General features: G+C 42.9%; 1 long non-coding RNA gene across 1 annotated transcript; it reads left to right on the forward strand.

Moving 5' to 3' along the window:
- The first annotated feature begins 325 nt into the window (after positions 1-325).
- Positions 326-8,768, forward strand: LOC132406467 (uncharacterized). The gene is made up of 4 exons (XR_009516175.1): positions 326-480; positions 1,164-1,325; positions 7,030-7,090; positions 7,260-8,768. It is a non-coding gene; the product is annotated as an uncharacterized LOC132406467 (long non-coding RNA).
- The last annotated feature ends 7,868 nt before the right edge of the window (positions 8,769-16,636 follow it).

Raw genomic sequence — 16,636 nt, forward strand, 5'->3', positions numbered from 1 at the left:
GTATTGAGTTGCTGCCACATGATTGGCTGACCCGATATTTGTATTAACAAGCAGGTTGTACAGGTGTACCTAACAAAGCGGCCACTGAGTTTATTTATATTCTAATTTACAAAGAGAGTTGGGGAAGGAATTGCTTAACCTTGGAAACCAGTCACACAAGTTAAGCAATTACAGATAATGTGGTACAGTATACTATTTCTCTTATAGCAAACTGGTGAATGTTTGAGTTGTCAGTCACACCCCTAGCCTGGGGCACTGGCTTAGTTTGAAATGGGCGGAGTGAAAGGACAAGGGAGTAAGTACATAAGGTACTCCCCATCCCTTTTTTCTAGTTCTTCCTCTTCCTCCCACACTGCCCTCACCTCTTCCTGTCCCACTGAATCGATACCTGCAGGTGGCAGCGAGAGGTGGACTTTTGGAAAGAGAGCTTCTGCTTACAGGACGGGAACAACAAACCAGGACGGAACACTCTTAAGTACAGTAAGAGATGCTTAATTAAGACATTCCTTTTCATTGAAGTGATACCATTAGCTCGGCTGGTAGAGCTGCTTCCTCGCAGTGCTAGTGACCTGGCTCCCTATATCCCAAAAATATTCAGAGTGCCATATAAGTTGCCTTCTGTAAATTGCCCCTCATGTACAGGTGGACTGTTGAATATTTGAGACAACCAACGTGAGTGTCAGAAGTTTTTTTTACAAATACTACAGTAGCTTTGTGTGTAAAACTGGGCGCTTAAGGGCTGGCATTGACTTGGTGGGCCGAAAGGCTTGTTTCTCTCCTAAGACGCTCTATGATGAGATGGAGCAATGATTTCTTTCAATGATGTTTGTCTGAGTCTTGCAGCTCAGTTACTTCCAATCAGAATAAATTATATTAAGTGTCTGAAGGGCATTGGCACATGGATGGGAATGGTGTAGGACAGTGGATCCCAACCAGAGGTCCATGGATGCCTCAGTTAATGGTAGCAGTCCATGGCATAAAAAAGGTTGGTGTAGGAGCACAATGCAGGCAAATAGGATTAATGAAGATAACTATCACAGTCTCAGCATACATGAGGTGGATCTAGAGGGCCAATTTGTGGGCCGTCCGATCCTACGGTTCTAAACAACTAAATAAGATCTTGTATTCAGCCCAAAACATCAACTGTTTACTCTTTTCCATAGATGCCACCTGACCTGCTGAGTTCCTCCAGCGTTTTGCGAGTGTTGCTTTGGACTTCCAGCATCTGCAGACTTTCTTGTGTATGTACAATGAACCTACCCTTAATCTACAATGAGAAAGAAACTGAGAGTACTGACGTAGTACTAAGAAAGTAACCTACTGTGGTAAGATTAACTATGATTGTTAATGCAAATGATGTACAGTATTTCACAGTCTGTTTCGATGTACATGTGATAAATAGATCTGAATCCAAACCTAAACACCATCTTACATATGAGGAATCTGAAAGTGCTGTAATTCTGATGTGCTACAGCTAAAGCAACAAAAGGTTAGTTTCCCCAAGGACAAAGTATAGTTTAGAATTTCAATGTAACCCTATATTTGCTGATAATGAGTATTGTTTGGCAAGGGACTGAAGCCAAAGAATTTGAAGCAAGGTAGATCACAGCAAAGAGTGCCATTCAGTATTTTGTATTTGTGCCAAGAAATGTGTTTAACCCACTAAACAGCAGAAGCCCTTCAGGTGGAGGAGAGAATTTAACTATTGATATCCCAGTTTGATCACAACTCTCATTCATAGGCAGTCATTGAGGTCCTGCTTCTGTCTTCTCTCTGTGGATTGGGAGACACTGTGCAGAATTGGTGAGCGAGATGACGGAAGAGAATAGGTTTTATTTTTATTTATCTGGAGATCCTACACAGTAACAGGCTTTTCCGGCCCAACGAGCCCACACTGCCTAATTACACCCATGTGACTAATTAAACTACGAACCCAGAATATGTGGATCCTACAACCCACCAATAGACAACCCCTTAGGAAAATATCTTACTCGATTCGAATGACCACTACCCATACGTCTTTGGAATGTGGGAGGAAACCAGAGCACCTGGAGGAAGCTCATGTCGTCGTGGGGAGAATGTACAAACTCCTTACAGATGACATGGGAACTGAACCAGGGTTGCTGGGCTGTAACAGCATTATGCTAACCACTACAGTGTCGTGCTGCCGAGTGTTTATGAAACGTTTTTGTGTTCAGGTAGCTTCTTGGCAGGTTACACAGGATCCAGAAAGAGTGTGATAATGCGTACAGTCCCTCATTCTCCTCATTAAATGTCAGGATATGGAAGCTTTGGAGAGGGTGCAGAACAGATTCAACAGTTCTTTGCCTCAGTTAGATGACATATGCTGTATGCAGAGGTTGAACAAATTTGAGTAGTTTTTTTCTGGAGTGTCAAAGGCTGAGGGACCAGATAGAAATTGATAACATTATTAGATCAACCAGGGTGGTGGGGTGGAGAGGCATCTCTATCCAAGGAGATTTAAGGCACATTTTCCCTCTGCTAGCCTGGGGCAAGGTGTAGCGCCTACTTAACCCCCTCCTCTACCTCCAATCAGGGTCATGTGAAGCCGTGGGAGTAGGTGGTGGATGACTGTATGGGCAGCTGGTGTATATCACGTCCTAATTTTGTAAATACTGATGTCAATCTGTTAAGAGTATTGATAATGGCTGAGATCACCCAGCTTGTAAAGACACTGCCCAAAAGATGGCAACAGAAGACCACTTCTGTAGAAAAATATGCCAGGAACAACCATGGTCATGAAAAGACCATGATCGCCAATGTCATCCGACACGGCACGTAATGAATGAACAATTTGTTCCACAGATCGCTTAGACAGTCGGAATCTTTATACCTAGGGTAGAAATGTCAAATAGTAGAGCGCGTGCGCTTAAGGTGGGAGGAGAAAAGTTTAAGGGAAGTGTATGGAGTGTGATTTGTCTTCCACAGTTATAGGTGCCTGGAATGGGATGATCAAATTTCAAAGTAAACATGTCACCACATCCAACCCTGACATTGCTTTCTGCAGGATGCGAGGGGCAGTAGTGGAAGCAGTTACGATAGTGGTGTTTAAGAGGCTTTCACTGAGGTACATGATTACATGGGGAATGGAGGGATATGGACCAAGTACAGACAGAAGGCATTTAGTTTAGTGTGGCAAAATATATGGCCTAGGCACCATAGTTTGAAAGGCCTACTCCTCCACTGTACTGTTTTCTGTTCTAGACTCAGTGGCCAAATTTATTAGATACCTCCTGTACCTAATTTAGTGGCTACTGCGTGTGTGTGTTCATGGTCTTCTGCTGCTGTAGCCCATCCACTTCAAGGTTAGATAAGTTGTGCATTCAGAGATGCTCTTCTGCACACCACTGGTGCAATGCATTTTTGTTTGAGTTACTGTTGCCTTCCAGTCAGCTTGAACAAGTCTGGCCATTCTCCTCTGACCTTGCTCATTAACAAGACATTTTCGGCCACAGAACTGCAGCTCGCTGGATGTTCTCTTTTGTCTTTCACACCATGCACTGTAAACTCTGGAGACTGTTGTGGGTGAAAATCCCAGGAGATCAGTAGTTGCTGAAATACTCAAATCACCCCAACTATCACCAACAATCATTCCACGGTCAAAGTCACTTAGATCACATTTCTTCCCCATTTTGATGGTTGGTCTGAACAACAACTGAATTTCCTGACTGTACTGCATGCTTTTATACACTGAGTTGCAGCTACATGATTGGCAGATTGGATATTTGCACTCATAAATTGGCATACGGGTGTACCTAATAAAGTGGCCTCTGAGTGTATAATTTGGCATTGATCACATAGTTAAACTTTGCCTGGTGTGTTTTAAGTGTAGCTGCTAACTTCTCATCCAGGTTGGTCACTATAACTGAAGTAATTCAACCCACATAGAGCAAGATCTCACAAACAGAGTTGAAATCATCATAGCTTCAAAGATGTTAATTGTATGGCAGTGGACTTATCAACACGGACACACTGCTGATCTTTGATTTCGTCGTGTTCAACATTGTCTCCAGGATGGCACTGGTAACCAATGGTGGCATTTTTCAGGCAGCTCACAAAACTACTAGATACTCTAGTAGATGTACTTCTGAACTGTGATCGCTGCAGTCCACAAACTGCAATTTTCCTTTAAGGGATGTACTTTTGAGTCATCTAAATGAACTGGTGTTCTTGCAGTATCCTGGGAGATTCAGCAAGTAATATTTTCAGGAGCGCTGGTACATTGGGACAGCCGTTGCTGGGAGTGGACAGTGCAGCAAAGCCTGACAGTGGAAGACGAACCAATGCTCAGCTCCATTTCAACACACAGATTATAGGGTCAAGTGAGATTAGAATCGTCGAGGCTGAGAGCAGAAGATGAGCAGGTGTTCAGTGCTGTCTGCCTGGATATGACTGGTCTCTCTCTATTCTCACTGGGCAAGAGGGGCAAGAGTCTTGGATCCTGCACTGCTGGGATGGCCTGTGGGCCAATGCTGAACGGGCTCCGCAGTCATGGAATCACCTTCAGGAACTCTGCAGTTCATGTTCCACGTGTTATTTGTTTACCCTTTTTTTAAGTGTGCAATTTGTCTTCTTTTGCACCTTGGATATGTGGTGGTATTTATTGTGTGTAGCTTTTTGTGAGTTCCATAGTGTTTATTTTGTTTTGTGGCTGACTGCAAGAAGATGAATCTCAAGATTGTGAATGGTATGTATATTTTGATGATACATTTGAACTTCGATGTTTCACTGTTAACATTTTCCTCTTGCTAACCATTTTAAATCTCAGTCCCTTTTCAGAGGATGCATTTACTTTTAACCCAAAAAAAGCAGCTTATGTTAAAACTTTCAAAGATTCAAAGTAAAATTTATTATCAGAGTACATGTATGTCACCACATACAACTCTGAGATTTTTTCTCCTGTAGGCATTCTTAGCAAATCTATAGGATAGTGACTATAACAGGATCAGTGTAAGATCAAGTAGAGCATGGACGACAACAGACTGTGCAAATGCAACTGTAAATAAATAGCAATGAATAACAAGTGCATGAAATAACAAGATAGGGAGACCTTAAAGTGAGAGCATTGGCTGTGGGAACATCTCAATAGATAAGCGTAGTTATCCCATTTTGTTCAAGAGGCTGATTATTGAGGAGTAGTAACTGTTCTTGAACTTGATGGTACGAGTCTTGACACTCTTGTACCTTCTACCAGATGGCAGCAGTGAGAAAAGAGCACGGCCTGGGTGGTGAGGATCTTTGATGATGGATGTTGCTTTCCTATGACAGCATGTAGATGTGCTCAATGAGTGAGAGGGCCTTGTCATGATGTACAGGGCTGAATCCGCTGTGCTTTTAGAATCCTCCATTCGGCATTGGTATGAGGCTGTGATGCAGCCAGTCATTACTCCCTCTGCTACGCATCTATAGTATTTTGTCAATGTTTTTGATGTCATGCCAAATCTCTGCAGATATCTAAGGAAGCAGAGGTGCTATTGAGCTCTCTTTGTCATACTTAACCCTCGTGGATGAAGAGCTTACCATGACATGATTACGCTACCGGTGAGCAGCGATGAGGATTTATATTCTGCAGCTGTCTACCCATTCTCAGTACTGATGCAGGATTGCAATGCTTAAAGTCGACCCATTGAGTTTCTCGAGCAGATTGTTTGTACTCCAGGCTCCAGCATCTGCAGCTGCTTGTCTATTACAGAAGTCTCTATTTCTGTGATTGGCTAGTGATAATGCTTTTAACGTTGCAGCTGCTAATTGGAATGATCTAATTTACAACCAGTTAACTCATGAAAATCCATTTAAAAACTCCCAATCCATCTTGTTTGTTGCTTTCGTATCAGATCAATAGTGTAGGGAGTTTGCAGCCCTGTGGCAGAGAAAAAACAGAGTTTTTTAAAGCCATAACAAACACAAAGTGTGCTCTCCAGGAGATTTAATCACCTCCTGTGGAATCACACACTTGACTGGCAGAACAGAGCTGAGAGATCACCACATCCTGCAAGGTTGGTAATTTGCCATTTCAAGTCTCCGTATTGAAGAAAATTCAGGAGGAAGGTCATATGTGCAATTGCAAAATGTATGATGTTTCAGATTTAGAGTTATTTAACTATCATTAGAAAGTGAAATGTGTTGTATTAACTGAGGATGTGCTGTGGGCAGCGTGCAAGTATCATCACATATTCTGGTGCTAACATAGTGATGCACCATCAATAACTCACACTGAGACGTAAGGAGAGATATTGGCTTTTATTGACTGGAAGAAGGAACCAGGAGTGAGTGTCTATCATACAATGTCTTGGAGACTGAGGCCGAGCATCAGGCCGCAGATCTCCTTTATACAGGGGCCTGTGGGAGGAGCCACAGGAGCAGTCAGCAGGGGCGTGTCCCGACAGGCACATAGTTCACCACACATAGTATGCCCACAATGTTCCGCAGAACAACACAAGCAACAACTTATTCTTTAAATAATTATCCTCATAAGTATTGCATTGTGCAAGTACAATGCACTTAACATTGTCAAGGATCCCTCCCATCCATCTGGCAATCTCTTTGACCCCCTACCATCAGGTAGGAGGTACTGTAGTATTAGAGCAAGGACTTTGGGTTCAGCTTCTTCCCCCAGGCGTAAACCTACTGAACTCCTCACCATGACCCAGGTCTCATCGTGTATGAAGTGTCAATAGCATCATACTGTATACTGTTGTTAATTTTCTGGAATATATTTTTGTGGGAATATTACTTTGTGTTGTGTATGTGAGTTATATGTATCGTGTTCCATACCTTGGTCTGGAGGAACATTGTTTCATTTGGAGGTATGATCTATGTCAATAAACTTGAACTTGGAGAAACAGGGGACTTACAGATTCAAAGTCAGAGAAGTATCCTTTCTTTCTGCCTCCAATCAACAAACCACCTTTGTATTAATTATCCAACTCACCTTGGATCCATTGTGCCTTAATATTCAGGACTAGCTACCATGCAGGACCCACAATGACTGTTTATTTCCTTTCACAGATGCTGCCTGACTTGCTGACTTCCTCCAGCATTTTGTGTGCTACCGTGAAGCATCTTGGAGGTATGCCTAGCCTGAAGAAGTTTAAACTTTCTCTTTGGTGGGAGTTCAATTAAACCCTTTCACGCTGCTCCCTCTCTGATCTCTGCTGCTATCCTCCCATCCCCTATTTTTTCCCAGTCCTGATTTAGGGTCTCAGCCCAAAAGGTTGACTATTTATTCCTCTCCTTAGATGCTGACTGACCTGCTGAGTTCCTCCTGCATTTTGTATATGTTACTCTGGATTTCCAGCATCCGTAGAATCTCTTGTCTTTATGCAAGGCTTTGTCAAGTGCCTTACTAAAGACCGTATAGACAATGTCTAATACCTTGTTCGCATCAGCCTTCTTCGTTGCTTCCTGAAAATCTCCAGCTGGGACTTTGAGGTCAATGAGGTGTAATGGCTTTACTTTGTACATTCTAGTTTAAATACAGTAATGTACATGGTTAACTGACTATGGAATAGAGTTCCTTGCCTATTCATTCTTTTGACAGGTTATTTGCCTGAAACCTGGTGTACTGGAATAAATTTTGTTCTTTGAATAACAGTGCTTGGTTAATCTGTTTATATTAACAACATAGAACAGTACAGGCCTTGCAGCCCATGATGTTGGGCTGACCGTTTAACCTACTCTAAATTCAGTCTGACGTTGCCCATACGCCTCCATTTATCTTTCACACCATGTGCTTGTTTAGGGTCTCTTAAATGTCCCTAATATATCTGCCTCTACCATCACCCCTGGCAATGCATACCGGGTGCTTACAATTCTCTGTGTGAAAAAACCCACCTCTGGCATCTTCAGGGACAGCCGTAACCCCAGCAGATACTCAGGCAAAACCCTCAACTGTCTGCTGCCAGAGTCATGAATGGCCAGCGTTGTCAGGCCCAGGAGCAAGTTAACCAGGAGATCCCCCGAAATGAGGACGTGACCTGTGTACTCTTTGTGATTCCGTCAGATCTTTATTTCTAGTTGCATAACTAGAAAGGACGAGATGGCCTGTTTCTGTGCTGTAATTGTTATATGGTTTATAAAGGGTGTTTATTTGCTGCATCGGGGTGTTCCCAGCTCTCAAAGATATATGAATAATCCCATTGGTCCATTGATTTCCCTGGATTTTCTCTCAAAAGCTCTCCCAACCACACTAGAACCTCCCTACAGTATCCCAGTAGGCCAAGCAGCATCTGTGCTGGACGGAGAGGGTTGATACCCTGCTTCGGGTCTGAGGTGGAGAGGGAAATGTCCAGTATTAGGATCATAAAACCGTAAGACACAGTCTTGTGGTTTGGGACTTCAAAACATAAAACTAATGAAAAGAAAGCATAAAGCTGGGAATAACTTGAGTATGATTAGTTTTTTTTTACTTAAGGCAAGCAAATATGTATGACATGATGGTGCATGCCATTCATATATTCTTAGATATAACCTCCAATTAAATATGTGAACAACAAAGAATTTTCAATCAAATAATATATTTGCAATATTACTGAAATATTAAATAAACTATACTCCTCCTTGCTTAGCTATAAACGCCAACTCAATACAGAATGGCCACACCTAGGTGTGCAGCATGTAGCTCCTCCAACACATCAGCTCTCAGCTTGTATGGCAGAGCAACTCACAATACCAGCATGAGGTAACCCCCATCAAGGGCAAGTTCATCCCAGCGCCGGTAAAAATGGGAGAATGTTCCAGCCATTTTGGCTTGCCACATAGGCCTGAGACAGTGGGGCGGGTGGGGGGGGGGGGGGGTCTTTTCTGGTTTCCCTTTGGATCATTCCTGCCGTAATAGGGAAACTTCTGATTTGCATTCGGGAGAATATGTCAAGAGGAGGGTCCTTTGTTTGTAAACTTGCTGTATTTCTTTTTTCCAGGGTAAATGGGACAATCGATCAGCATTTCCATGATTAGATATCCCCTTGAATTTGATCTGTCATTGTAGCCCCAAGAAACAGTCCATCTCTGCATTCTAAGACCATAAAATCAAAAGATAGAGGAGCAGAATAAAGCCATTTGGCCCAACGAGTCTGCTCCACCATTTAATCAATGCCGATCCACTTTTCTTCTTGGCTCCATTCTCCTGCCTTCTCCCCGAATCACTTTATGCCCTGATCAATCAATAATCTATCAAACTCTGCCTTAAGCGCTACCTGAGCTGTTGGGGAGGGTTTAAACTAATTTGGTAGGGAGTTGGGAACCAGAGTGAAGGGAATCGGGAAAGGATAGATGGTAAAAAAGCAAACAGTCTGCAGTCAGACTGTCAGGAAGGGCAGGCAGATGACAGGACTTAATTACAGCCAGCAGGGAGAGTATCAGTGCATTAGGGATACAGTTTCAATGTGTTATATCTCAGTGTACGGAGTATAAGACATAAGGTGGGCACAAACTTGTTGCACTATTACAGATCGTCAGGTATGTTGTAGCCAACTCTTCTTTCTGAATTGTGGCTGAAGGATGGTTGTAGTTAGGAGCTGAATATAAAAGGTTACACGATGTATCAGAGGGATAGGAAGGTAGGCAGAGGGGGTGGCGAGGCTCTGCTGGTAAAGAATTTCATCAGATCGGTAGAAAGATGTGACATGGGATTGGAAGATGTTCAATCCTTGAGAGCTGAGTTAGAAACTGCAAGGGTAAGAGGACCCTGATGGCAGTTCTATTCAGACCTCCCAACAGTGGCTGGGATGTGGATCACATTTTACCACAGAAAATAGAAAAGGTATGGCAAAAGGTCAATGTTATGATAGTCATGGGAGATTTTAACGTACAGGTCAATTGGAAAAATCAAATTGGTAATGGATCTCGAGAGTGAGCTTGTTGAATGCCTACAAGATGGCTTTTTAGAGCAGTTTGTCATTGAGCTGCCTACCACTGGATTGGGTCTTTTGTAATAAACCAGGAGTGATTAGAGAGTATTACGAAATCCCGTAACTGGGTCACTTACCAGCAAAGATAGAGAGGTCCGTTGAAGTCTGATGGTACTATTTTTAAAAGTCTTTATTTATGAAGGGGCACAAAAATACGATTAATACAAACATTCAGATAACATACGTCGTCACTAATCAATCTAAAAGCGCGGGTCTAATAATAACCATCAATAAGAAACAGCTCGATCGTTTGTCTAGGGGATAATATATTGTCTGATGGAAATATAAAAGTCACTCAGTTCTGGCAGGCCTCAGCCTTTTGGGGGGGGGGGGGGGGGACCGCTGGGTTTTCACTTGTTGGAGAGAGAGAGAGATTGGTGAGGAAAGAAACTTGCCCGGGTCTTTTATGAAGCGAATCTGTTGAATCAGGGGAGCGGGCTTCCCGTTGTCCCGCGGGCTTCAAATGGCTTCCCGCTACCATGTTAGCGTTTCTTCTGGTGCGTCTGGAGGGGTTGTTTCCCCAGACTCTCTTTTATACTTCCTCACGGGGTCTCAGATGTCAATCAGGTTGGGATGATGCAATCTCTCTCTCAACCAGCCCACTTTGCCCGAGGGCTTGCACATAGCATAGTCCCCAATCCACAAACGTGGTCTCCAGGAGACAATGGCCAGGTCTCTCTCATTTCCTCGGTCCTCTGAGCCAACCCAATAATGCTCTTGCACAAAGGAGGGCTCCCCCACCTTCGGTCCCTCAGAGCTGTGGTGCATTCATAACAAGAGCTTAAGGTAAAAGAACCCTTAGGAGCCAGTGATCACAATATGATTGAGAACAACTTGAAATTTGATGGGGAGAAAGTCTGATGCAGCAGTATTTCAGTGGGATAAAGGAAATTACAGTGGTATGAGAGAGGAGTTGGCCAAAGTAAATTGGGAGATGCTGGCAGGGATGACAGCAGAAAGCAATGGCATGAGTTTCTGAGAACAATGAGGAAGGTGCAGGATAGATGTATTCCAAAAACAAAGCAAAAATTAGCAGGAAGACAGGATTGGGAAGCTTTTAAAAACCTACAGAGGCAACTAAAAGAAACATTAGGAGGGAAAAGATGAAATGTGAAAGCAAGCTAGGAAGCAATATCAAAGTGGATAGTAAAAGCATTTTCAAGTATGTTTTTTAAAAAAAGAGATGAGAGTGGGTATAGGACCACAAGAAAATGAAGCAGGAGAGATAATAATGGAGGACAAGGAGATCATGGTTGAACTAAATGAGTATTTTGCACTGTGGAAGACATTAGCAGTGTGCTCAATGTTGAACAGTGTGTGGGAAGAGAAGTGAATGCAGTTACTATTACAAGGGAGAAGGTGCTCAAAAAAACTGAAAGACCTAAGGGTACATAAAAGTCAACCAGAACAGATGAACTGTGCATCCTAGAGATTGTGGAGGCATTAGTAATGATCTCTCAAAAAATCTTTGGAGTCTGAAATAGTGCCAGAGGACTGGAAAATTGAAAATGTCACTTCACTCTTTAAGGAAGGAGGAAGGTAGCAAAAAAGAAATTGTAGACCACTTAGCTTGACCTCTGGTTGGAAGATGTTGGAGTCAATTGTTAAGGATGAAGTTTTGGAGTACAGTACTTGGTGACACAGGACAAGATAGTACAAAGTCAGCGTGGTTTTCTTCAGGGAAAATCCTGCCTGATGAGCCTGTTGGAATTGTTTGAGGAGATAACATGTAGGATAGATAAAGGGGATTCAGAGGATGTTGTATATTTGGACATTCAGAACACTTTTGACAAGATGCCACAAATAAGGCAGCTTACCAAGTTAAGAGCCCATGGAATTACGGGAAAGTTACTGCCATGGTTGCGACAGTGGCTGATTGGTAGGAGGCAGCAAGTGGGAATAAAAGGATCCTTGTCTGGTTGGCCGGCAGTAGGTAGTGGTGTTTTGTAGGGGTCAGTGTTGGGACCACATCATTTTATGCTGTATGTCAATGATTTAGATGATAGCTTTGAATAGGTGGCTGTGTTGCCAAGTTTGCAGATGATACGAGGATTGGTGGAGAGACAGGTAGTGTTGAAGAAACAGAAAGGCTGCAGATTAAGAGAATGGACAAGAGAGTGGCAAATTAAATACAATGCTGGACAATGTCCTTGTGTGGAACACACTAAAGGTTAACTTGCAGGTAGAGACGGTGGTGAGAAAGGCAAATGCAATGTTAACATTAATTTCAAGAGTTCTAAAATACAAGAGCAGGGATGTGATGCTAAGGATTTATAAGGCACTGGTGAGGCCTCACATTGAGTATTGTGATTAGTTTTTGGGTTCCTCATCTAAATAAAGATGTAGTGCCATTGGAGAGGGTTCAGAGGAGGTTCAGAAGGATGATTCCAGAATGAACGAGTTATCATGTGAGGAATACTTGATAGCTCTGGGTCTGTACTAGCTGGAATTCAGAAGGATGAAGGGGGATCTCATTGAAACTTTCCAAATGCTGAAAGCCCTAGACGGAATAGTAGTATCCCATGGTGGGGGAGTCTAGGACAAAAGGCACGGCCTCAGGATAGAGGGGGTGTCCATTTAAAACAGATGTGGAGAAATTTCTTTAGCCAGAGGGTGGTGAATTTGTAGAATCTGTTGTCACAGGCAGCTGTGAAAGCCAGGTCATTGGGTATACTTGAGGTAGAGCTTGACAGGTTCTTGATTAGACATGGTATCAAAGGTTATGGGAAGAAGGCTGGGATATGGGGCTGAGGAGGGAGCCATGATTGAATGGTGGAGTAGACTCGATAGGCCAAATAGCCTAATTCTGCTTCTGTGTTGTACGTCCTCATGGTCTAAATATACAGAAAGACTTGGTCACAGCTGGCTGTGGCAACAAATTCCAAAGATTCAGCAGCCTCTGGCTAAAGAAATTCCTCCTCATTTCTGTTCTAAAAGGACTCCCCTCTACTCTGAGACTGTCCTCTGGTCTGCACTGATGTTTTTAGCGGAACACCTTTCTGTGGTTTGAAAATGAATGTTAGTGGTCATCAGCAGTAATGGGGGTAAACTCTGTCCCATAAAAGCATGTAGATATGGTCAAGCGGTTCAGTTGTTCTGTCTAACCATCAGATTTGGAAGAAATGTAATCTAAATGACTTTGACTTGGAATAATTATTGGTGCTAGTCAGGGTCAGTTGAGTATCTCAGGAACTGCCGATCTCCTGGGATTTTCACGCACGTCTCTAGAGTTTACAGAGAATGGTGTGAACAACAAAAAGCATCTAGTGAGCCACATACTGTAGGTTAAAATGCCTTGCTAATGAGAGAGATCAGAGGAGAATGGCCAGACTTGTTCAAGCTGATTGGAAGGCAACAGTAGCTCAAATAATGACGCATTACAATAGTGGTGTGCAGAGGAGCATCTCTGAATGCACATGTTAAACCTTGAAGTGGATGGGCTACAGTGTAGAAGAACACTAACATATATGCATATATACAGGAGCGTATTTCTCCCTTAACCTATAATCTCTAGATAATTTTACCCAATGTCTGCAATAAAAGGTGCTTGTATATACACCACCTATACCCTTCATAATTTGTATACCTGTATCATATCTCCCCTCATTCTCCTACGCTCTGGGGAATAAAATCCTATTCAATGTTTCCTCATACTTCAGATTGCGTCATCAGCATTGCAACAGCACTTTATATTTATTAAAATGTCTGCTCACTGGAAAATTGGATGAAATGTTTTTGAAAGTATAATGACTTACTTTCTAATTTAAGTCAAAATAAGATCAGTTGTTTGAAAATTTCCTCCCCGGAATGTTCAATGCTTTGTTCAATAAGACTGAGATTTTGAGACTCATGACATGATGTCATAGGTCAGAGGTCAATTGTAATTTATTTGGATCATCTGTGCACAGTCGGGAATGGTGACATTTAACAAAACCCTAATTGTTATTACTTATATTTGCTTGGACTTTCCAAGTGCCAATTGGTTTTGATTGTACTGGATGCAGTTCAGCAAATATTTATACTAGTGATGGGTTTCTGAAAGAACAATTGTCCATCTCCATGGAAACCACACAGTTCACTCAGTTTGAAACATTTCTTGGGACCACTGCAGACACCTCAAGCTTCTGGCAGTGGTAGGTACCTGGAGCTGGTGGAACAACTCACCACCTCGTTTCCTTGGATAATGTGCCATACTACTCTCCTTTTCCTGAAGGTAATAGAAGGGATCTTTCCAGCCATCCTGTCCCTTAGCTGAGATGCTGAACCTGAAGTCCCCATCTGCCTGAGTAGATCCCCAAAGCCATTCCTTCAAAGTTTTCCCTAATCTCAACCAACGTCACCCAGGAGAAGGATAGAAGCAGTCACTCTCCTTAGAATCATCGAGTCATAGCAGAATATAGCACAAGATGCAGGCCCTTTGGCCCCACCAGTCGCTGCTAACCAGTCAATTTTCTGCAATCAGCTAATATCCCTTCCCCTCCATGTACCAAGTGCTTCTTAAATGATAGTATTGTATCTGCTTCAACTACTTCCTCCAATAGCTTGTTCCATATACTCACCACCTCTGTGTGAATAAGTTGGCCCTTCCTCCCTTTTAAACCTTTCCCCTCTCTCCCCGAATCTATATGCCCTACTTTGGCCTCCCCTACCATCCACCTTATCCATGATTCTCAAATTTTAAACATTTCCTTAAGGTCACATCACCCCTCATTCTCCTACATTCTAAGCAATAAAAAAAACAAGCCGGGCCAATCTCTCCCTATATTGCAGAGAGAAAGCAAGTCTCCTTCAGGCCCTCTAGTCCCAAGCAACATCCCTGTAACTCTTCTCTGCAGTCTTTCCAGTTTAACTGTGTCTTTCCCGTAACAGGCATGACATCTAAAACTTTGACAAAGTTCTATAGATGTGTGGTGGAGATTATATTGACTGGCTGCATACGCTTGGTCTGGAAACACCAATACCCTTGCATGGAAAATCCTACTAAAAGTAATGGATATGTCCCAGTCTTGTTCTAGTAAAGGTCTCCCCACCATTGAGTACATCTACATGAAACAGTGTCGCAGGAAAGCAGCATCAATCATCAGGGACCCCCACCACCCAGACATGCTCTCTTCTCACTACTGCCATCAGGAAGAAGGTATAGGAGCCTCAGGGCTCACGCCACCAGGTTCAGCAACAGTTGCTACCTTTCAACCATCAGGGTCTTGAACCAAAGGGGATATCTTCACTCAACTTCACCTGCCCCATCATTGATATGTTCCCTCAACCAATAGACTCATTTTCAAAGATGCTTCATCTCATATTGATATTTATTGCTTAATTATTATTCCTTTTTTGTATTTGCACAGTTTATTGTCTTTTCCACACTGGTTGAACCCAAGTTGTTGTGGTCTTTCATTGATTTTCTGGTTATTATTCAATGGATTTATTGAGTCTGCCCACAAGAAAATGAATCTTATGGTTGTTCTTGGTGACATATGTACTTTGATGATAAATTTACTTTGAACTTTAAAATTTGAACAGGATGACGAAAAACTCTGAGGTACACAAGGTGCAGCCTCACTAACAACTTGTACAACTCCCATGTTCCAACTAGCACTACCCAAACTGATGAATTCGAATTCAGATTCTGAGGGAGCAGTGTGCTAATTGTCTTCTTCACCAGCCTGTCTACCTGTTGTGCTGCTTTCAATGAACTGTCCCTTTTGGAATCTTCAGCAACACACTCAAAATGTTCAAGGAACTCAGCAAGTCAGGCAGCATCTATGGAGAGGAATGAATGGTAAACGTTTTGGGCCAAGACGCTTCACTTGGGCTGGACTGGAAGGGTGCACGAGACAGAACATGAGGTGGGGATAGGGGAAGGAGTACAAGCTGGCAGATGATAGGTGAATCTGGTGAGGGAGAAGGTGGGTAGATAGGGGAAGGGAAATGAAGCAAGAAGTTGTGAGGTGATAGGTAGAACAGATAATGGAGCTGAAGAAGGAGGAATCTGGTGAGACGACATAGAACAAAGGGAAGGAGGAAAGGCACCAGAGGGAGGTGATGAGCAGGTGAGAAGAGAAAGGGGAAGGGGTAAGAGAGTAGGAGCAGGGAGAAGGGGAGCCAGAACAGGAAAAAGGAAAGGAGAGAAGAAGCGGAAGAAATGACTGGAAATGAGAGAAATTGATTTTGTGTGTTACTCAAGGCTTCCAGCATCCGCAGAATCTCTTGTTCTTGTATTCTGTGAAATCTTGTGGTGCACAGATTGTCCCCTACAGATGTGCATTTTTGGCTCTCAGCTGCTTGGGGAAATCATGAGTTAATACATTGTGCAAGCTGTTTACGACAAGAACCCTATGTTAAGGTTCTAGAGCCTCCACAACACAGATGTAGAAACACTGCCACCCACAGACATGTCCCAGGACAGCAGTTTATTGTTACCTTTTATCTGGAACATTGTCGTGTTCATGATCACATTGAGGGTGGACCAGTTTTGAAGTTCCAACTCAGAAATATAGAGGGATACAGCACAGAGACTGGCCCTTTGGCCATTGTTCATCAACCACCTTCTTGCATTAATCCCATTCTTAAAAATTAATTCCACATTCCCATTAATTTTCACTGGATCCCACCACTCACCAACCAGCAAGAGGCAGTCTGCAGCTGCCAACTGACCTCCCAGTCTGCATGTCTTTGGGATGTGAGAGGAAACCCATGCAGTCACA

Source organism: Hypanus sabinus, chromosome 2 (assembly GCF_030144855.1).
Source record: "Hypanus sabinus isolate sHypSab1 chromosome 2, sHypSab1.hap1, whole genome shotgun sequence".
In the NCBI taxonomy this organism is placed as follows: domain Eukaryota; kingdom Metazoa; phylum Chordata; class Chondrichthyes; order Myliobatiformes; family Dasyatidae; genus Hypanus; species Hypanus sabinus.